The sequence below is a fragment of the Schistocerca nitens genome, chromosome 4 (assembly GCF_023898315.1).
Source record: "Schistocerca nitens isolate TAMUIC-IGC-003100 chromosome 4, iqSchNite1.1, whole genome shotgun sequence".
NCBI lineage: Eukaryota > Metazoa > Arthropoda > Insecta > Orthoptera > Acrididae > Schistocerca > Schistocerca nitens.
In genome coordinates, this window is record NC_064617.1 from 604,474,263 (window position 1) to 604,497,152 (window position 22,890).

The following is a 22,890-nucleotide window of genomic DNA, read 5'->3' on the forward strand; positions in this document are numbered from 1 at the left end:
AAATCCAGAATGTATTTTCAAGTAAACAAAAATGTTGCATTACAATCTCATTTAGCAGTACTGGTAAATGTTCTAAGTATGTGAGCCTTATAGACGTTACGTAATCGTGCAACTAACAAGCAAGAATGTACACACACAATAACACTGTGTCGTCTGTTCACAATAACAATGCAATCGTAATTTCTGTTTAAATAAGTTCTCTTGGTTCTTGACTGGATATTTAACTTCAAACATTGTTGCATGTTAACAGATTCTAAGTCTGACAATGCATACTAGTAATGTAAAGTGAAAAGTTATATGGCAAAGACAAACTTAAAAAGCAGATTATCTTTCAATAAACGGTTTTACATGTGAAATGTTGTGTAAACCTTTACTCTTCCTAGTACGCAGAGTTTCAACTTCAACGCAATTATCTTGTGGTATACGTCGGATTCTGTAAGGTCCATTGTAAACTAGAAAGAATTTGTGACTCAAGTTTTTCTTCTTATGTGACAATGAATGAGCTTTAATGAGAACTTTCTGACCAATATATAATTTCTTTGCATTTGCTTTACCGTGTAGTTTTCTCCTTTTGTCTGCTGTAGATTTTATATTTTTAATAGCCAAATCAATTATGTCTATGTGTCGAAGTTTACGTGTATTCGGGAAAGGTACAAGCTCTCTGATTCTGTTCGGTGGTTCTTCATTCTTCAGTACAAGAGTAGGTGGTAAAGCAGTGGAGTCATGAGGCATTTCATTCAGCACGTTTAGAAATAAGTGTAAATATCTGTCCCAATGCTGATGCTTTCTGTGACAATAAAGTCTGCAAAGCTTATTGATTTCTTTCATAATTTGTTCGGAGGTGTTACAATGTGATGAGTACAATGAAATAAAAACAGGTTTGATTTTATGATTACGAAGCATGCATGACCAAACAGCAGATCTGAATTGCGTTCCTTTATCTGAAATGACTTTACTAAAGTGTCCAACTTCATGTAAGAAATTTTTAACAAAGGCGTTGGATACAGACTGTCCAGTGGTTTTACCTAACGGTGTGAAAGAAAGAAATCTTGAAGTAAGTTCAACAGCGAAAATCCATTAGATGTTCTGACAAGCGGTCCCAAGAGATCAACAGCAGCAATTTTTTTTTAATTTAGAAGGAATGATAGGAAACAGCGGAGCACGATGGGAGATAGTAGATGGTTTAGCCTTTTGACAAAGTTTACAAATAGACAAGACTCTTCGAATTCTCTTTTCCATATTGTTAAAATAACAAGTCGTTTGGAGAATATGATAATACTTTCGTGGAACAAAATGTGCGTAGCTGAAATGAATGTACCAAATGAGCTTATTAACAAAATCGTCAGGAATGCAAAGTACCCATAGCTTGTCATCAACAGTGCAGCGTTTGAAGAGTATGTTGTTTCTAACCAGATAATAATGCCGAATCTGTGTGTGTGTCTTTTCATGCCATTTGCTTTTGATGTCCTTCCAAATCGGATCTTTATCTTGTTCATGAGCAATGTCCTTAAAAGATGTGGTGATGAAGTTTTCAAAGGCGACTTTCTGAATGTAAAGAATACTGGAATTTTTCTTGAGGTTGCCTACTGTGTTACTTTTCTCAAGCCCAGCCGGTGCACGTGACAGTGCGTCCGCAACAATGTTCTCCTTGCCGGGAATGTAGACTTTTGTGAAGTGGAATTCTTGCAGAAACAATGCCCAACGTTTTAACCTGTCATGATTTAATTTTGAAGACATAAGAAATTGTAATGCACGATGATCACTGTATACTTTTACGTGCTTACCAGAAAGAAAGAAACGGAATTTGTTAAATGCCCACACGATAGCTAAAGCTTCTAATTCAGTAACGGAATAATTTTTTTCAGATTTTGTTAGCACTCTGCTTCAAAAGCAATGGTTTTCTGAACAGTAGTGTCATTTTCTATGGCTTCTTGAAATAAATGGGCACCGAGACCGACTTTAGAAGAATCTGTGCTAAGGCAGAAATCTTGTGACAGATCTGGATGAGCTAGTATTGGCACATTAAGTAACGCTTCTTTCAAAGAATTGAATTCCAACTGTACTTGTTCGTCCCAGTTCCAAATAGTATTTTTTCCAGTGAGAGAACAATGTTTTGGTGTAACTAGAATTTGCATACTCAGAAAACGACGGTAAAAAGTTACGAGACCTAGAAAACTGCGGACTTGTTTTTTGTGGATGGAACTGGAATGGCTCTGATTGCTTCTAACTTTTCAGGATCCGGCTGAATGCCTTCAGAAGAAATAATATGTCCCAAAAACTTCACCTTTGTCCTACAGAACTCAAATTTTTCCAAGTTAACTGTAATTCCAGATTCTGCAAAAATATGTTGCAAATTGTTGAGGATGCGATTATGTTGTTCCCATGAAGCTTCTGCTATTAGAATATCGTCCACATATAAGGTGATGTGACGTTTTAAGAACTCAGGTAATATGGAATTTAGCCCGCGAATGAATGCTGCCGAAGAAATGTTCAAACCAAAACGAAGTTTCCGAAATTGATAACAAACGCCGAAACAAAGGAAAGCTGTGTATTTTCTACATTCTGGATGAAGTTAGATCTGATAAAAGCTGGATCTGAGATCAATAGAAGACAACACTTTTACACCATTAAAATTTTGAAGAAGTTCTTCCAACGTTTGCGGCCTGTCTGTTTCAGGAATAATGATAGTATTGATTTGTCTCGAATCTAAGACAAGCCTGATCGATCCATTTCTCTTCTCAACAACATGTAATGGATTGTTGTATGAGCTTACTGCAGGCTCAATAATGCCCTCGTCAAGCATAGATTGTATTTCTGTTCTAACACGGTCCCTATAATGTGCTGGAATTACGTATGGTCTAACACAAAATTTAGTATGCTCACGAACACGAAATTGGTATTGATATCCCTTGATTGTTCCTGTTTTGTGAGTAAAAACTGTAGAATGTGCTTGTAAAATCTCAAAAAAGTACTGCCTATGAGTATCATTACAATTCTCAATTGTTTGAATTTTATCCTGAATTAACTCATTAGTTTCAAATATGCCGTCAATATCATCCCTGTCAGTACTTGCAGAGTGACTGTTAGTGTCTAGTTCCGTAGAAAATTCCGAACTGTTGTCTAACAGAAGGTAAAGCCGATTAATTTCCTCATCATGGTTTGAGAGCCAATCTTCAAATTTCAAAGCTATTGACTTACTTTCTTGCTCTAAACTTATTTCAGCATCGTGAAAGTTTAAGATTGCTTTGTATTCATTCAAAAAGTCTACTCCCAATATAATTTCCGTCGACAATAATGGAACAATAAGAAAGTTCATAGAGAAGCTGTGGCTTTGACAAAAGAATTCTAAGTTGGTTTGTTGGCGTACATCTACACTTTTTCCAAAGATTGCACCTTATAATTTAATCTTACATAACGGAAGTGTGGGGCAATCATTCGATTTGTTGCATTTGCTAAAAGCTGTTTCACTAATTACTGAAATGGGACTGCCAGAGTCAAGTACTGTGGTAAATTTTACATCATTTACAGTAATGTGATTCACAGGATATGCAATGTAGTTATGTTTTACGTCGCGTCCGTGGAGTAAGATGTCCCTAATGTCTTCCATTTTTACGTAATTACTAGCTACGGCAGCTGCGTCGTCAGTTTCATAAGTACGTTTTGTGGCTGCCAGCGGTATGAGTCATTGCCTATTGTCTCTTTGTTGGCGCGCGTCGTTATTGGGATTTGGAGACCTAACTTCTACAAATTCACCTTGTCGAGAGGGCCCTGCTCTGTTTGAATCCCGCCAGTTCTGATGCAATTCAGGTCAGTCGTTACGATCATATCGTCTGTCGTCATGTCGGTAGATTCCATAGTTTCTTTCTTGTCGGTCACGTCGTGGAGAACTTCTCCCTGAATCGTAACTGCGCGTTGGTCCGTTTCGTCTAAAGTTATTCTGTCTCCCTTGATAATATTTATTTTGGTTCCCATATTGTCTGTTTCTCTGATTGTCTCTGTGATAGTCATTACCGCAGAGAGGTGATCTTTCCCTGTAATTATTACTACTCTGCCAATGGTTGTCATACGGGTGGTGTCTGTTTTGGTCACGATTTTTGTTGTGAGAATAGCCTTGTCGCGTCCAGTTATTATTTCTTTCATTGCGGAATTGTGACGGATGTGACCTGTAATTGTTGTGTTCCTGTTTTCGCGTTCCGCGACTGTCAGCGTCAATTTCCAATTGTTGTAACAGTCCCTGAAAAGCTTCAATGTCATCTTCACAACGTCCTGCCAAAATAATATGTCGTAAATGTTCAGCAAGTTTGATTAAACAAATGCGGATGAGTTCTGAGGGGCTGTATGGGTTTGACAGGTACTGATTCTTGTGCAACATGTCTTCAAAATATTTCACAAGACTGGAAAATTCACATTGTTCGAAATGTTTCATCATTATGATGCTATGTATTAGTCTGCCTTGTGTAGCTTGAGACCAATATGCTGAGAGGCAGGCATGATAAAATTCTCCTTCACTGTGACAATCGTGAATGACTGATCGCATTCTTTCAGCTGGTTCATTCTCTAAGTAGCCACACATAAATTCTAATCTGTGCTCTAATGACCAGTTGGGAGGAAAACAATGAGCGAATTTATGAAGCCATGCTTGTGGATGAATGTCGTTGTCAGAATTCTTAAATGTTTTGAATTTACGTGTAGTAATGAACAGCTTATAGTCAAAATCATCGTGTCGGCGAGTCGCACATCGCTCATTGTTACTTCGTTTCGGCGGTTCCATCTCAAAATCCAATGCGCCTTGCCAATTTCTTTCATAATTTCCAAAGTGTCCTGTGTTATTATTTTGTGGCTGTTCCGTATTTCTATGTCCCTCTTCCCGTACTGGAGCGCGAGTGTCCTCTGAAATATGTAATTCTTGTATTACTTGTGCCAACTGATCTTGTACTTCCCGGATTTCTCTTTTGTATTGCGTATTAATTTGATTCTGATTTTGTTTGAATTTCTTAATTTGTTCATACTCTTCTGTGTCCGTGAAGGCTACAGGTCTTGTGTCATTCAGATCATCATCTACCTTTGTAGATAAGTTAGTGAACTGATCTGAAAGTTCGGCTACTTTATCCGATAGTGAAATTATTTCCTCTGTGTGTTTTTCTGAACCAAGTTTCAGAGTGTCCATTTGTGTTGAAATCGTTTCTACTGTGGCCTTTAAGTTTTCCTGAGTTTTTGCAAGTTGCGTAACCGAATCGGTAGATGCAACTGAGTGAATTTTAGCTTGCAAGGTGTCGTGATTTTCATGAACAATAGTTTGCAGTTCTTTTATGGCTGCTTCGTGATTCTGTAATTCATTCTCATGACGCGAAAAAATAGGTTGGAAATGCTCACAAATTTGTGTTTTTACGTCATTACAGACTTTTTGACATTTCGATTCAATGTTATGTAACTCAATAGTTAAATCTTCACGTGTTTGTTCAAGTGTGGTGTCTAACTTCCGAATATTTTGTTCCATTGTGTCTAACATTTGAAGATTTTGTTCCATTCTGTCTAACGTTTGAAGATTTTGTCCCATTTGTTTCTGATTTTGTTCAAGCGTTGTGTCTAACTTTTGTAGCCTTTGTCCCATTTGTTGCATTAACTGTAATAACAGTGCACTGATGTCTAAAACATGTTACTCAGTGCTATTCGGCAGTGCATTTGAAGCGGCAATATTCGCAGTTTGAAAAGCAGAAAATGTGTCTTGACTTATTTGAGAAAACGGTGAGGACGCAAAACCTGAATCTACAGTATTTGCAAGATTGTGCCCTGTCATTTCGGAATCCTGAGGCGAGCTGTTCCCGACGATCGATCGATAATGCTTCCCTGTTCTCTAATTGTTTCACTGCCTACACCATTATTTGCAGCCTGCTCCATTTCCCTATGCACAGTTACCAAATTACTACTTTGAGCATTAGTCAATTCATTACATGGTGGCGCTAACACACTGCTTTCGTCTTCACTGTCATTACTCAGTTTACTTTGGAGCCTAGTGTTCCGTTTTTCACACGCCATTATTGTCACAATATTTCACACAACACAGAAAAGCACAATTTGAAGAGCAAAAATAAGAAAACACATTAACATAGCACTGAAAATAATATCTAGTTAATTGCGAGCGCAGCTACGAAATACTTGGTACAAATTTACACGCGTGCCACACCTGTTTTACTGTACAACAATGAAAGACTGCAACTACAAAGGAGATTCTCTCTACAATTACGCGCTAGCAATAAACAATAGCTACACTAATTACACAAACTACAAGAAAAAATCAGAAGATTCCAGTAAGGTATCCTCGGCTAAGGGTCGACATATGAAACGTCGCCTTAGAAAAATTATACATGACTGTGCTTAAACTGACACACAATATTTTTAGCGCAACGCAATCTGACTTTCAAAAATCCCTACAAAAGAATGACCTTGACTAACATTAACCTATACTTTTCACAAATCACTTACCTCACAAAAATCTTGGTTTCTCGAACTACTGCAATACAGCAAACGCCACTACTGCCAGCTAAATAAAAGATTCAAACTATGGAAGGCACTAACTACTGATAGGCATAGTTAGCAAATGAAAGATTTTGATAGAGAACAAACAATGTATTTACCTTAATAGTGTTGAAAAATCATAATATACATAGCAGTTCATGACATCCAGTCTTACAAATTTCAAAACTCCGCCATTTCTCTCCCCTCATTCACCACTGCTGGCGGCTCACCTCCAACTGCGCAACGCTACGCGCTGTTCACATCCAGCTGCCCAACACTACAATGGCAGACAACAATGCAAACTAGCCACAGACTGCACATAGCACAGCCCGTGATTTTCATACAGAGCGCTACGTAACGTTGCCAATAAGAAACATAAACAGCCTACTTACAAACATTCATCCATGCTTCGCTGGAAATAAAACTTTTGTAAATGGGAAAAATTTTTGATTGTTGGAACTTGTTGGAATCACTCTTACTACAAAAAGACGGACAAAAACAGTTTATGTGACTTTAATATTGTTAATGAAACCAGAATCTCACTCACACTCAAAATCTGGATGCACAGCTCAAAGACTGAAATCCTCTGACTGTCTCTGGTGTCTGGTAGGGAGGTAAAAGCTTAAGGTATTTTTATTATTCTTAGTTTGTAGAAACAACATGTTGGGAGTTGAAAGCAAGTGGCGGCGAGCCCATCCCTCAGTAAGTCTTGCCGGACAGGAAGGTTTTCGTGTTCACCTGTACTGCAAATAGGCCTGTGACCCACTTCCATCAGCCGCATCAGTCATACAAGAAACTCTGGCGTCTGAGAATCGTTGAGAGATAGGATCTTTAAGACACCTCATAGCTAGGACTAACATGCTCCAAGGCACAGGCGATTTAGATAAAGATCTTTAACATTGTTTCTGTTCGCTTGTTGCTGCAGGAAGTGACGCGACTTCGGAGAAAAACATCTTCTCCCTCCATGAAAACTTAAAAAGGCTGGTAATTAGCATTTTTTTCCAGAGACGCAGGTTTCTTAACTCTTGGACAGGTTCGACATGGGTTTGTGCTGTCGTGTAGGATGGGAGATTTAGCGCTTCTAAAGCCCTGTGATTGGCTCAAGGCGGGTTGAAGGCGGTGTCGTTCGTACACTTTCCGGAAAAACGGAATTTTTTTATCTGGACAGGTGCGAGGCTCTCAGTTTCTGGACTTTGGTCTGGAAGCAACTTCTGGTCAAAGCTCTGACATGTATGGTTGGTACTTGGGAGCTGTCCTAAGACTGACTTCACTTGCGAGTAGTTAGACTCCGGAGCTTGTGGTGAAGTTCTTATTGTACTGACAGTGCGACTCCAAACGTCTCGGACTACTCGTTTGCCGAGGGCAAACTAATTCATTTTTAGTTTACCAGTCTTGACATTTGGCATCATTGTGCGTTCTGTCGTATGTGAGCCACATTGGTCCTTGGTATGACCAGCGAACGGGTGTGTCACGCACTGAAATCTACCGTGATTTCAGGGCTCTGCTAGAGAGTAAACTGCGATCCGTCTGCCTGATCGCTAGATCGTGAGATTTTGCATTTCTTTCGTGGCCCCGATCGATTCACAGTTGCCACCTTTCTCCTCGCCACTGCCGCACACGACTCGCCAGCTGCAAGTTACATCGCTGCACGAAGCAAACAAGTTACAGTACTGCTGCTCCGGCCTTGTCAGGGGGTACCAATCCCAATCGCCAACTGCTTTCAGCTGCACCTGTCGAGAATTCTGTAGATCATCGATCAAAGTTTGCTCAGCGTTAGAACAATTCAGATCGCGTTATACACATTTTTAGGGCCAGAGTACTTGACTCACTTTTTCCACCCAGGATTCTTGTCCATTGTGGTCTTAAACCACTTGTTAGTTTTTTGCGATATTCTACCAGAATTTGTTAAACTTTAATTATGTCTGTCTTTATTTTTATTTTGGGAAAATAAATGTTGTTAGTAAACTATATTCTCAATCAAATCATCACTTTTATATAGTCATCTAAAGTGTTAACTTTCATTGTGGCGTCCCATCCCAGGATAACTTTCATTGTGTATGACCCTGCCAAGATAACTTTCCTTGGATAAGACTCTGCCAGGTTCTCAGTTATTTGTATACAGCTTACAAACGGGTTAACTTTGATTATGTTAAGACTTTCATATGGAAATAGGTCGTATATTATTTAGTAACATTTTCATTTAATTTTTCAGCTACAGATTAATTATACCGAATATTTTATTACTAACATGTGCTGTTTGTGTCTGTGTACGTTCCCTCACAGCACATAAGCCTTCTGTTGTGAGAGAACGTTAATGTTCGTTTGCAGAATGATTGACATGATAATGTTCTAGGAGCCGCAAACCTGCATAATAAAACTGAGTATAAAGTCGAAAGTTACGAATGCATGGAACAGAAGTGAAAATAAAGTCCTTCCAAAAGTGAGAGTAGGAACAGAGAAAACAGCAGATTCTCAGAATGTGCAAACGTCTCTAGTCCTAGTATAGGTCATTTCAGTAAGTGTAATCCCACTCTTACGCGTTCCAAAAGAAATAAACTGTTGCTTTGTTGAAGAAAACATTGTAGCGTCGCTTGAGAACCGATAACAAACGAAGAAATCAATATGACTGGAAACTGCAAAATATTATTATTCTGTCCTATCTGTTTATTCTGAATTTTTCTGAATACTTTTTAGACTTTCTGTTACAATATTTTTGACTAAACGGATAATAAAGCTTCCCGTCTATACACCCATATTTGGTTTTCCATCTGACATACTAATGTGTTCACACAGCTGACGCTTTCCGAGGCAGTTGGTTTTCAGCGTTCGCGGTGCATAAAACGAGAAATGTTGATAAGATTTAAAAAGTCATAACTGAGACACAGTGCGGACGGCCCAGACCGGCGCCTGTGACGCGCCGGGTGACCTGTGTCGCTGACCTTTGTCCAGAGGTGACGCCTCGGTAATTACTGCAGAAGCGCAGCGCGACGCCTCCGTTGAGCCGTTCGAGGCTTATCTCCCGCTGCCGTCAACACTTGTTTGATCAAAAGGCTTACGGGGCAAATAATCGACGGTGAAATTCAATCCACAGTGTCAGGTCCAATCAACCGCCACCAGGAGTACAAGAAGGCCGAAAACGTAATACACCGAAACGAACTTGCAGTTCAGTAGAAACACATATCGTGGATTTAATATTTCGATTTGATCCTCCAATGTGGCAGTGTATCATAAACACACAAGTAGTTTATAATACACATAAAAACCAAGATGATGCAAAAATAGTTGAAAATCGAGAAAGTTAAACTGATTCTGATAAGAGTGTTAGGCATTGTTACGAAGTTTCATGCCTTCGCTAGTGTCAGCGCTAATTTTTTAATAAATTTATTATTTTTATTGTGCGAATTAATTATGAGCTCAATGAGATTCCCAAGGTCTAGGCAACGAAGCCAGCCTGCAGCTGATCACTTTCCGCTGGTGCCTTTAATCAGAGGAAGAGAAAACAGATGTCGTGTGAAAATTTACTCACATGGTTGCGTACGATACGAGTATTTCCCACAAACTGAATGCAAAGCCAACTTTAAAAATAATTCCATTATCTGTTGGAAACGGTGCATACCCTGAACATGGAGGAAAGGCTGTTAACGACCTACTCGCAAATTTATAACTTTCTCATGGATGTTGCATATCACATGTGTTAAGCAAGTGAGTAACAATGTGTCCCCAGAACAAGGCCCGGTTGAGGTTGTGCTGTGGACGTTGACAATAGACAGACGAATTTTGTAAATGTTAAATGATGACTCATGACAGCGTAAAACTTCGCATTCTTATTTTTATTAAGCTAAGAGCTAGTCACTCGACGACTCTAAATTTGACAAAATGTTTAGCGTAGAATGTGATGATAAGCATTAGAAGCAGCTTCAACGTAGAAATGAATATATACACAGACACAGTATTTTTTATGCGAAACTTTTCGATACTCTAGCTAGATAAGAAGAGAGCCAAGTTAATAATAAAAAAATGTATTTGTAAAGTATTAAACTTTGTTGGGGCAAACTGAGGAACAAGGAGACAGAAAATGGATCGAAATGATTGTACCAAAGGTACCTTTTATTGTTTTTTTCTGAGCGGGTTTGTAATACGTATTCTGGCTGCTGACTTCGGTGTGAGAAAGTGGTAGTTAACAGGAAGTTACCTAACAGTCTTTCAGTATCATCATTATTATTCCATTTGCAAGTAGAAACACGTTAAATGGCTCTGAGCACTGTGGGACTTAACAGCTGAGGTCATCAGTCCCCTAGAACTTAGAAGTACTTAAACCTAACTAACCTAAGGACAACATACAAAGCCATGTCCGAGGCAGGATTCGAACCTGCGACCGTAGCGGTCGCGCGGTTCCAGACTGAAGCGCCTAGAACCGCTCGGCCACTCCGGCCGGCAACACGTTAAATGAAGTGAAAAATATAACAGTAGCATCAAAGTGATATGAAATAGATGACACATGCTGAAGTTCTCAGACGATACTGCTCTTCATTACAGACAACGTAGGACAAATGTTTACTTAGTATAGAACTTGGATTAAGTACCAACAAAACAAGCTGAGTGCTAAAGAATCTTACTAACGAGAATATTAACTTTATTAATAACAAAATTGTGCAGGAAACACAATAATAGAATATCATTGAAGTATAAAAGTTTATGTAAAAGAGTGACCAAACTGAAAAAAGCATTTTTTAACAAAAGAGTTCCATAATTGGAAATGAAAAGTATAACTTTGCTATTTTCTACAGTATTAATTTATTTTGTTAAATAGTCTTCTAGGTCTTAACATTATCGTCGTAAAAGAAGGTACAATATTCGTGAACAACGTTAACATTGTAGAACTTTACTATATAACACTGTGCTTTTCATTTGGAATTATGAAGTGCTATACGAAGAACCGACAGAAGAATCAACGGAATGAGTTTCACTTGTTTGAATAACTGAGGTAGAAATGAAGAAGTTTCTGAAACAATACGTATGCAATACAGTGCTGTGTGTGCGAAAACTTAGACGTGGCGAAAAAAAAAAATAGGAAGAGACTATAAAGATGAGAACGTAGTACTACAGATGGATGGTAAGAAATTAATTGGCAGATGAAGAACAAAATGAACGAGTAACAGAAAACGCAAATGGTAATCTCATAGCAGAAACGGTGACGGGACAAATGCTATGTCAGGTAGCAAGGGAACTTTTAGTATCGAGGCCGGCCGTGGTGGTCAAGCGGTTAAAGGCGCTACAGTCTGGAACCGCGCGACCGCTACGGTCGCAGGTTCGAATCCTGCCTCGGGCATGGATGTGTGTGATGTCCTTAGGTTAGTTAGGTTTAAGTAGTTCTAAGTTCTAGGGGACTGATGACCTTAGCAGTTAAGTCCCATGGTGCTCAGAGCCATTTGAACCATTTTAGTATCGAAAGCTGTGTGCCATAATGATATCGAAAATTCGAGGGGAGTTAACACTGGTTATCACACCCCATAACGCTTAGACAATATGATAATTTTTCATTTAGTAACCGAGTACCTAATAAACAATTACTCCGCTTTAACTTTTCTGCTGCACTTTTTAATGTTATAAGAATGTGTTTCTGCAGTACACAGTTGCAAAAGGGGATGATTTAATATTTCCGAAAGATAGCAGCCTTTCCAGTACTTGCACGAGCCACAGTCCGAATGATTGACTTATGTAGCTTTGTAACACTAGTCTGCACAGCCCTGATATGCGAACAGCTGAAAGCAAATGGAGAACTATTGCCACTATGAACTGATGAGTCAAAACGTTATGATCATCTGCCAATTAGCGTCTTCCACCTCTGGGACGCAGCACAGCACCGATTCTGTGTGACCTGGATTCGACAAGCTCTCGGTATGTTTCCGGAAGTATGTGGTACCATACATCAACGCAGAGGTTACACAAGTCTTGTACATTACGGGTAGGTGGTTTGTGGGCACGGAGGTGGCGCATCACACCGTCCCACATGTGTCCCACATGTGTTCCATGTGGTTATGTGAATTTGGTGACAAGACATCAATGTGAGTTCACTATTAAGCTTCTCTAATCAATGCAGCACTATTATGGCCTCATGACACGATAGTTTTCCTACTGGAAGAAGCCATCGCAGTCGTGGAAGACAGAAGGCATGAATGGATGCAGTAGTCCGCAACAACATTCACGTAGCCCCCACGTGTCATGGTACCTTCGATTATTTATTTAATCTGATCTGATTCGGGCCATCAGGTCTTCTTTTATTCCTGACCAGGCTCACACACACACAGTACCTTTCTTTCATTATAGTTACCTAAGAAATAACAAATAGTACAATAATAAAATGACTTGATTGCCTTTACAGACAACGTGAATAAAAGTGCTAACTAAGAGCTAAGAAAGTTTATACTGGTGGTACTTTTATTGCTGCTGCATCCAGTAGCAAAAACCATGATAATAATAACAGCGGAAGATGTAAAAGAATTTATAGATATAAAAATAGATACTTTCTGATATAGCGAGTTCTGAGGAAGGAAAATTTACGGAGACTGCACCAACTTAGAACAATGGAAAATGAGGAAAATTTGTCTGAAAAGAAGGACGTAAGGGGAAACAATTGTGCGCAGAGACAATGGTAGTCATTATCGTTGCTTCAATAAATATGTCATTAACTGTCTTTTGAAACTAAAGAGGCTGCCGTTGTGGCCGAGTGGTTCTAGGCGCTTCAGTCCTGAACCGCGCTGCTGCTACGGTCGCAGGTTCGAATCCGCCTCGGGCATGGATGTGTGTGATGCCCTTAGGTTAGTTAGGTTTAAGTAGTTCTAAGCCTAGGCGACTTATGCCCTCAGATGTTAAGTCCCATAGTGCTTAGAGCCATGTTGTTGCTGTTGTTGTCTTCAGTCCTGAGACTGGTTTGATGCAGCTCTCCATGCTATCTATCCTGTGCAAGCTTCTTCATCTCCCAGTACTTACTGCAAGCTACATCCTTCTGAATCTGCTTAGTGTATTCATCTCTTGGTCTCCCTCTACGATTTTTACCCTCCACGCTGCCCTCCAATGCTAAATTTGTGATTCCTTGATGCCTCAGAACATGTCCTACCAACCGGTCTCTTCTTCTTGTCAAGTTGTGCCACAAAGTCCTCTTCTCCCCAATTCTATTCAATACCTCCTCATTAGTTATGTGATCAACCCATCTAATCTTCAGCATTCTTCTGTAGCACCACATTTCGAAAGCTTCTATTCTCTTCTTGTCCAAACTATTTATCGTCCATGTTTCACTTCCATACATGGCTACACTCCATACAAATACTTTCAGAAACGACTTCCTTACACTTAAATCTATACTTGATGTTAACAAATTTCTCTTCTTCAGAAACGCTTTCCTTGCCATTGCCAGTCTACATTTTATATCGTCTCTACTTCGACCATCATCAGTAATTTTGCTCCCCAAAAAGCAAAACTCCTTTACTACTTTAAGTGTCTCATTTCCTAATCTAATTCCCTCAGCATCACCCGACTTAATTTGACTACATTCCATTATCCCCGTTCTGCTTTTGTTGATGTTCATCTCATACCCTCCTTTCAAGACACTGTCCATTCCGTTCAACTGCTCTTCCAAGCCCTTTGCTGTCTCTGACAGAATTACAATGTCATCGGCGAACCTTAACGTTTTTATTTCTTTTCCATGGACTTTAATACCTACACCGAATTTTTCTTTTGTTTCCTTTACTGCTTGCTCAATATACAGATTAAATAACATCGGGGACAGGCTACAACCCTGTCTCACTCCCTTCCCAACCGCTGCTTCCCTTTCATGCCCTCGACTCTTATAACTGCCATCTGGTTTCTGTACAAATTGTAAATAGCCTTTCGCTTCCGGTATTATACCCCTGCCACCTTTAGAATTTGAAAGAGAGTATTCCAATCAACATTGTCAAAAGCTTTCTCTAAGACTACAAATGCTAGAAATGTTAGTTTACCTTTCCTTAATCTATTTTCTAAGATAAGTCGTAGGGTCAGTATTGCCTCACGAGTTCCAACATTTCTGCGGAATCCAAACTGATCTTCGCCGAGGTCGGCTTCTACCAGTTTTTCCATTCATCTGTAAAGAATTCGCGTTAGTATTTTGCAGCCGTGATTTATTAAACTGATAGTTCGGTAATTTTCACATCTGTCAACAACTGCTTTCTTTGGGATTGGAATTATTATATTCTTCTTGAAGTCTGAGGGTATTTCGCCTGTCTCATACATCTTGCTCACCAGATGGTAGAGTTTTGTCAGGACTGGCTCTCCCAAAGCCGTCAGTAGTTCCAATGGAATGTTGTCTACTCCCGGGGCCTTGTTTCGACTCAGGTCTTTCAGTGCTCTGTCAAACTCTTCACGCGATATCGTATCTTCCATTTCATCTTCATTTACATCCTCTTCTATTTCCATAATATTGTCCTCAAGTACATCGACCTTGTATAGTTGCTCTATATACTCCTTCCACCTTTCTGCCTTCCCTTCTTTGCTTAGAACTGGGTTTCCATCTGAGCTCTTGATATTAATACAAGTGGCTCTCTTTTCTCCAAAGGTCTCTTTAATTTTTCTGTAGGCAGTATCTATCTTACCCCTAGTGAGATAAGCCTTTACATCCTCACATTTGTCCCCTAGCCATCCCTGCTTAGCCATTTTGCACTTCCTGTCGATCTCATTTTTGAGACGTTTCTATTCCTTTTTGCCTGCTTTATTTACTGCGTTTTTATACTTTCTCCCTTCATCAATTTAATTCAATATTTCTTCTGTTACCCAAGGATTTCTACTAGCCCTCGTCTTTTTACCTACTTGATCCTTCACTACTTCAGCCCTCAGAGCTACCCATTCTTCTTCTACTGTATTTCTTTCCCCCATTCCTGTCAATTTTTTCCTTATGCTCTCCCTGAAACTCTGTACAACCTCTGGTTAAGTCAGTTTATCCAGGTCCCATCTCCTTAAATTCCCACCTTTTTGAAGTTTCTTCAGTTTTAATCTACAGTTCATAACCAATAGATTGTGGTCAGAGTCCACATCTGCCCCTGGAAATGTCTTACAATTTAAAACCTGGTTGCTAAATCTCTGTCTTACCATTATATTATCTATCTGATACCTTCTAGTATCTCCAGGATTCTTCCATGTATACAACCTTCTTTAGAGCCATATGAACCATTTGAAACTAAACATATTGTTCAATTCTCCAGTACAATTAGGGAGGTTGTTCCAGAGTCTGTTTCCTGCCAACTAAAATAACTTCGAGAAAGTGGCTGATCGATGAAGTAGGACAGAAAGGATTTTGTTCTGATGGGAACGGGTTATTCTGACATGTTGTTCACACAAGAGCGGTAAGGTCGAGGAGCGATATGAGGGACAGTGTGACGTTGGTACAACAGAGAGCATGAAAATCTCTGTGCTTGTCTGCACGCATTCAGGATAGCTGTGCGTATGATGGTGAAATATGATCAAGGTGTTGTTCATGACAGATATGACGAAAATAGATATTGATGACCAGTCCCAGATGCCATGTACTTTCCTGAGAAAGACCTTACATGATAAAATCGCTGTAATCAACAATCGGAAGTATAAGTGGTTGTACAAGTTTCTTTTTCAGATCAAGAGAGAAGATTTTTTTGTATCTATGTAGGACGTGAGAAATGCTGATGCCTCCTTGCACTATGGAGTTACGTGCTCAGAACAATTTAGGTTTGCATCTACACTTTGCTGAGGGACAGAAGTTGATATTCATCTCGTTTACGATTAACGATAGGGATTTCTGGCTAAGGAGCCTAGAGTTACCAATCAGTATTGCTTGCGTTTTGGATAGCTTGAGCTTTAACCGTATGTTCTGCGCCCATTTTGATATTGCACACAGGTCGGTACTGAGTTCTCGATAGCTGTTTTAAAGTTTCTTGGCTTTGCACTTAGATACGACTGGAAGTCATCAGCGTCCATGTGTTATTTGCAGTACCTACCACAGGTTCCACGAAACCTCAGGTGAATGTCCCCCATAGCATAATACTCTCCGCATCGGCCTCAGATTTTGGCGGGATGCGTGTTTCGACTACTCGTTTGCCCAGATTACAGCGTATATGGACATGGTCAGCGACCTGCTATAACAAGAAGCGTGATACATCCGACCGGTTCAGTCTCGACCGTTTCTTGTCGACTGCAATAGTACTGACTATGCAGAGGCCCATGTTCGATGGAGTACGCTGAGCAGAATAGTTCCAAATGTTGTATCAGGCAGCAGAACGTCGTCTATCCTGCTTTGCAGCAGGAAAGCCCGTGTCCTATGGACTGTGTGATGAGGAGACGGCTGCCAATACTTTGTCGGCTACACATTGTTTTAAAGTCCAAATCACTGTCTGTAGATGCTGAGGACAGTAGAATGCGAACAACCTACCAGCCTAGCCGCTTCCGAAATGCTCGTTACTAGGCGCCAGTCATAATAATGTGCCCTTTGTGAAAGTCTCTTATGTCAGTGGATTTCCCCGTTTGCGGCCCGTATCATCGCAAGAATGATGTTCCATTCGTCTGTACTCTGCATATACTTTCCCTCTTACGCGACGTGTCCACAACTCCAGCAAGCAACATCCATTCTCGCTGTGGGCAGTGATGTTAATGATTTGGCTCGTCAATGCGTTTCCAGAGGGCGTGCCACTCTACTGTATGGCCTAAGGTTAATGACACCCTCTTGGGTAAAATATTCAGCAGGCAATAATACGAGAAAATGTAATCTTCAGACTGGAGCCTGGAATGTTAAAGCCGTTGATTGGATACATTGATTAGTAAATTTAAAATGGGAAATTACAAAGTTGAAGTTACAGTGGGTGAGAGGAAGAACAGGACTTTTCTCAAGTGTGTACAGGATCGTCAAGAATAAATCAGATAGGAGTGATGAAGGAGCTACTATAAACAGCATTAATAACTCATTTCATAGCTGAGATAGAAACAGAAATAACACCCTCCACGATAGTTCAAATTTCCATGCCAACTAGCTCCGCATTTTGTGAATAGATTGAAAGAATGTGCGATCAAATAACAGAAATTATTCAAATTGTTAAGGGTGACGAAAATTGAATTGTCATGAGTAACTGGAATTAGATAGTAAGAAAAAAAGTCGAAAAATAGTAGGAAAATATGGAGTAACGCGAAGCTGCTTCGTTCAATTTTTCAAAGACTACCGTGTAATCATTATACATATTTGGTACAGAAATCTTTTCTTAAATGTATTTGGTGTTTTGATCTCCACGTTATAAAAAACACAGTTTCTTTTAATTTACACAGAAATCTTTCGACACCTATGTGTTATATTGTTTGGGTTCAATTTATTTCTCTAAAGTATAATACAGAGTCTATGATCGTTTATCTATTGTAGGCCTAAACTTTATTACCTGTTCATTTTGTTTGGTTTGTTTCTATTGCTCAACTGAAAATCACATTGCCAACAAGAATGAAACTTTGAAGATCGGTTCCTGTGCCCCTTTTCGTCATTTTGATAGCATGTCATCTAAAAAGCAGTAGAAATAAATTTGTGCATTTTTATGTACGTTACTATACTTATATTTTCCGTCCTGTTGTGAATCTGTGGTGAATCTCTTTCTCTGCTGCTATCGTGTACACCGTTTCCACACCGTTCACAATTGATTAAACCTGGGGGAGGAATGAAATAGAACAATAAAAGATGAATGGGTGGCTTTGAGCGATGGTGTAGTATAGATAGCGGAGTGACAACTAGGCAAAGAGACTATACCGACTAGAAATGTATGATTAAGCCAAAATAAATTGACTTTAATTGACAAAAAGAGAAAATATAAAAATACAGCAAATGAACTAGTCGAAAGAAAAACAGATGAATTCCATTACTAGAAAGTTGAATACAGTGGGATATCAAAGGTGTAAAATCATGCACAACTATGATAAAGACCGGAGCAGACTATTGCAAAATTTAAAAAAGAGGAGTTTTAGAAGAGAGAAAAAAGTCTGAATATCAAAAACTCAGATGACAAGCCAATATTAGCTAAGGAAGGAGAAGCTGAAAGTGGAAGAAATATGAAAATGAGACAGATGGATAAAACGAAAGTAAACTATTTATTTTTTCAAATGTAATCACCATAACTGTTAATACTGTTATCTCGCTGTGTGACTAGAATGTCAATGTCCTCATGGAAAAATGTTCGTGGTTGCCTACTGTAACGGTACCTTCTAATGCTTAAACCGACTTTGATCATTTTAATTCTTACAACAAATACGTCATTTATACCATACTGTGGCGTTCGCTGTTTTATTCGCTGTTGGCGCGCGTCGTTATTGGGATTTGGAGGTCTAACTTCTACAAATTCACCTTGTCGAGAGGGCCCTGCCCTGTTTGAAACCCGCCAGTTCTGATGAAATTCAGGTCTGTCGTTATGATTATATCGTCTGTCGTCATGTCGGTAGTTCCTGTAGTTTCTTTCTTGTCCGTTAGGTGGTGGAGAATATCTCCCTGAATTATCACTGCACGGTGGACCGTTGCGTCTGAAGTTATTCTGACTCCCTTGATAATAATTATTTTGGTTCTCATACTGTCTGTTTTTCTGATTGTCTTTGTGATAGTCATTACTGTGGAGAGGTGATCTTTTCCTGTAATTATTACTACTGTGCCAATGGTTGTCATACGGGTGGTGTCTGTTTTGGTCACGATTTACGTTGTAAGAATAGCCTTGTCGTGTATTATTTCTGTCATCGCGGAATTGTGACAGATGTGACCTGTAATTGTTGTGCTCCTGTTTTCGCGTTCCGCGATTGTCAGTGTCAATTTCCAGTTCTTGTAACAGTCCCTGAAAAGTTTCAATGTCGTCTTTGCAACGTCCTGCTAAAATAATATGTCGTAAATGTTCAGGCAATTTGATTAAGCAAATGCGGATGAGTTCTGAGGGGCTGTATGGGTTTGAAAGATACTGATTCTTATGCAACGTGTCTTCAAAATATTTCATAAGACTGGAAAATTCAGATTGTTCGAAACGTTTCATCATTATGATGCTATGTTTTACTCGGTCTTGTGTAGCTTGAGACCAATACGCTGAGAGGAAGGCATGATAAAATTCTCCTTCACTGTGACAATTGTGAATGACCGATCGCATTCTTACAGCTGGTTCATTCTCCAAGTAGCCACACATAAATTCTAACCTGTGCTCCAATGACCAATTGGGAGGAAAACAATGAGCGAATTTATGAAGCCATGCTTGTGGATGAATGTCGTTGTCAGAATTCTTAAATGTTTTGAATTTACGTGTAGTAATGAACAGCTTATAGTCAAAATCATCGTGTCGGCGAGTCGCACATCGCTCATTGTTACTTCGTTTCGGCGGTTGCATCTCAAAATCTAATGCGCCTTGCCAATTTCTTTCATAATTTCCAAAGTGTCCTGTGTTATTATTTTGTGGCTGTTCCGTATTTCTATGTCCCTCTTCCCGTACTGGAGCGCGAGTGACCTCTGAAATATGTAATTCTTGTATTACTTGTGCCAACTGATCTTGTACTTCCCGGATTTCTCTTTTGTACTGTGTATTGATTTGATTTTGATTTTGTTTGAATTTTCTAATTTGTTCATACTCTTCAGTGTCCGTGAAGGTTACAGGTCTTGTGTCATTCAGATCATCATCTACCTTTGTAGATAAGTTAGTGAACTGATCTGAAAGTTCGGCTACTTTATCCGTTAGTGAAATTATTTCCTCTGTTTGTTTTTCTGAACCAAGTTTCAGAGTGTCCATTTGTGTTGAAATCGTTTCTACTGTGGCCTTTAAGTTTTCCTGAGTTTTTGCAAGTTGCGTAACCGAATCGGTAGATGCAACTGAGTGAATTTTAGCTTGCAAGGTGTCGTGATTTTCATGAACAATAGTTTGCAGTTCTTTTATGGCTGCTTCGTGATTCTGTAATTCATTCTCATGACGCGAAAAAATAGGTTGGAAATGCTCACAAATTTGTGTTTTTACGTCATTACAGACTTTTTGACATTTCGATTCAATGTTATGTAACTCAATGGTTAAATCTTCACGTGTTTGTTCAAGTGTGGTGTCTAACTTCCGAAGATTTTGTTCCATTGTGTCTAACTGTTGCTGTGTTTGTCTCTGGTGTTGTTCCATTGTGTCTAACTTTTGAAGATTTTGTTCCATTGTGTCTAACTGTTGCTGTGTTTGTCTCTGGTGTTGTTTCATTGTGTCTAACTTTTGAAGATTTTGTTCCATTGTGTCTAACTGTTGCTGTGTTTGTCTCTGGTGTTGTTCCATTGTGTCTAACTTTTGAAGATTTTGTTCCATTGTGTCTAACTTTTGAAGATTTTGTCCCATTTGTTTGTGATTTTGTTCAAGCGTTGTGTCTAACTTTTGTAGCCTTTGTCCCATTTGTTGCATTAACTGTAATAACAGTGCACTGGAGTCTGAAACATGTTCCTCAGTGCTATTCGGCAGTGCATTTGAACCGGCAATATTCGCATTTTGAAAAGCAGAAAATGTGTCTTGATTTACTTGAGAAAACGGTGAGGACGCAAAACCTGAATCTGCAAGATTGTGTCCTGTCATTTCGGAATCCTGAGGCGAGCTGTTGCCGACCGATCGATCGATAATGCGTCCCTGTTCACTAATTGTTTCACTGCCTATACCATTATTTGTAGCTCGCTCCATTTCCCTATGCACAATTACCAAATCACTACTTTGAACATTAGTTAATTCATTACATGGTGGCGCTAACACACTGCTTTCATCTTCACTGTCATTTCTCAGTTTACTTTGGAGACTAGTGTTCCGTTTTTCACACGCCATTATTGTCACAATATTTCATACGAAAACATATAAAAACAGAATTTGAAGAGCAAAAATAAGAAAATACATTAACATAGCACTGAAAATAATATCTAGTTAATTGCGAGCGCAGCTGCGAAATACTTGGTGCAAATTTATATGCGTGCCACCTGTTTTACTGTACAACAATGAAAGTCTGCAACTACAAAGGAGATTCTCTCTACAATTACGCGCTAGCAATAAACAAAATCTACACTAATTACACAAACTACAAGAAAAAATCAGAAGATTCCAGTGAGGTATCCTCAGCTAAGGGTCGACACATGAAATGTCCCCTTAGAAAAATTATACATGACTGTGCTTAAACTGACACACAATATTTTTAGCGCAACGCAATCTGACTCTCAAAAATCCGTACAAAAGAATGGCCCTGACTAACATTAACCTATACGTTTCACAAATCACTTACCTCACAAAAATCTTGGTTACTCGAACTACTGCAATACAGCAAGCGCCACTACTGCCAGCTAAATAAATGATTCAAACTACGGAAGGCCCTAACTACTGATAGGCATAATTAGCAAATGAAAGATTTTAATAGACAACAATCAATGTATTTACCTTAATAGTCATAATATATATAGCAGTTCATGACATCTATTCGTACAAATGTACTGTTTCTGATGGACACACCTCCAGATTATCCATTCTCAAAAATCCGCCATCTCACTACCCCCCACATCCACCACTGTTGGCAGCTCGCCTCCAACTGCACAACGCTACAATGGCGAGTATTACAACAATGCCAACCAGCCACGTACTGCACACAGCACAGTCAGTGAATTTCATACAGAGCGCTACGTGTCGTTACCAATAAGAAAACCTAAAGAGCTTACTTACAATTCTTATTAAATTAATCAATTTGTTTATTAATATGAGTTTTGAAAGTGGCCACAAGCATAGGCAACAAAAGATCCATGAGTAAATCCTTATATGTGCCAAACAGTTGTAACGCCGGGAATGCATATCCTCCTATTTCCATCTATTGTACTATAATTTTTTTCCTTGTTTTGTTACCTCAAGATATGACATTTCTGTGTCTTTATATATTGTAATTGTTTTACTATATATATATATATATATATATATATATATATATATATATATATATATATATATATATATATTTATGCATTTATGTCGATGTATAATTGGTTTGTTTTGTAAATATTACTTGTATTTTACGCTGGGTCTTGCCTAGGGAAAAGTATGCTATCGAACGAACACATCGATAGGTCGTGTGAAGAACGAAAGTGTTTAGGATCTTTGGTATTGTTAACTCTGCCGCGTGGAGCGCGGGAAGTGAGGAGTCTGCCTGGGCTAGTGCAGTGGAGGACGTGTGTTGTGTGACGCTCCCGCGAGTTGCTGCGCTTTCGGGGTTTGGCAGCATGTAATTGCGCTCGACTTGCTATGATAGTTTCTGACACGGTGTCACGGACGGGAAGCGTTAGCTGGCGCACATCAAGAGCCCGTTTCGCCTGGTGACCGTGTCGAGAAGGAGGCGCGC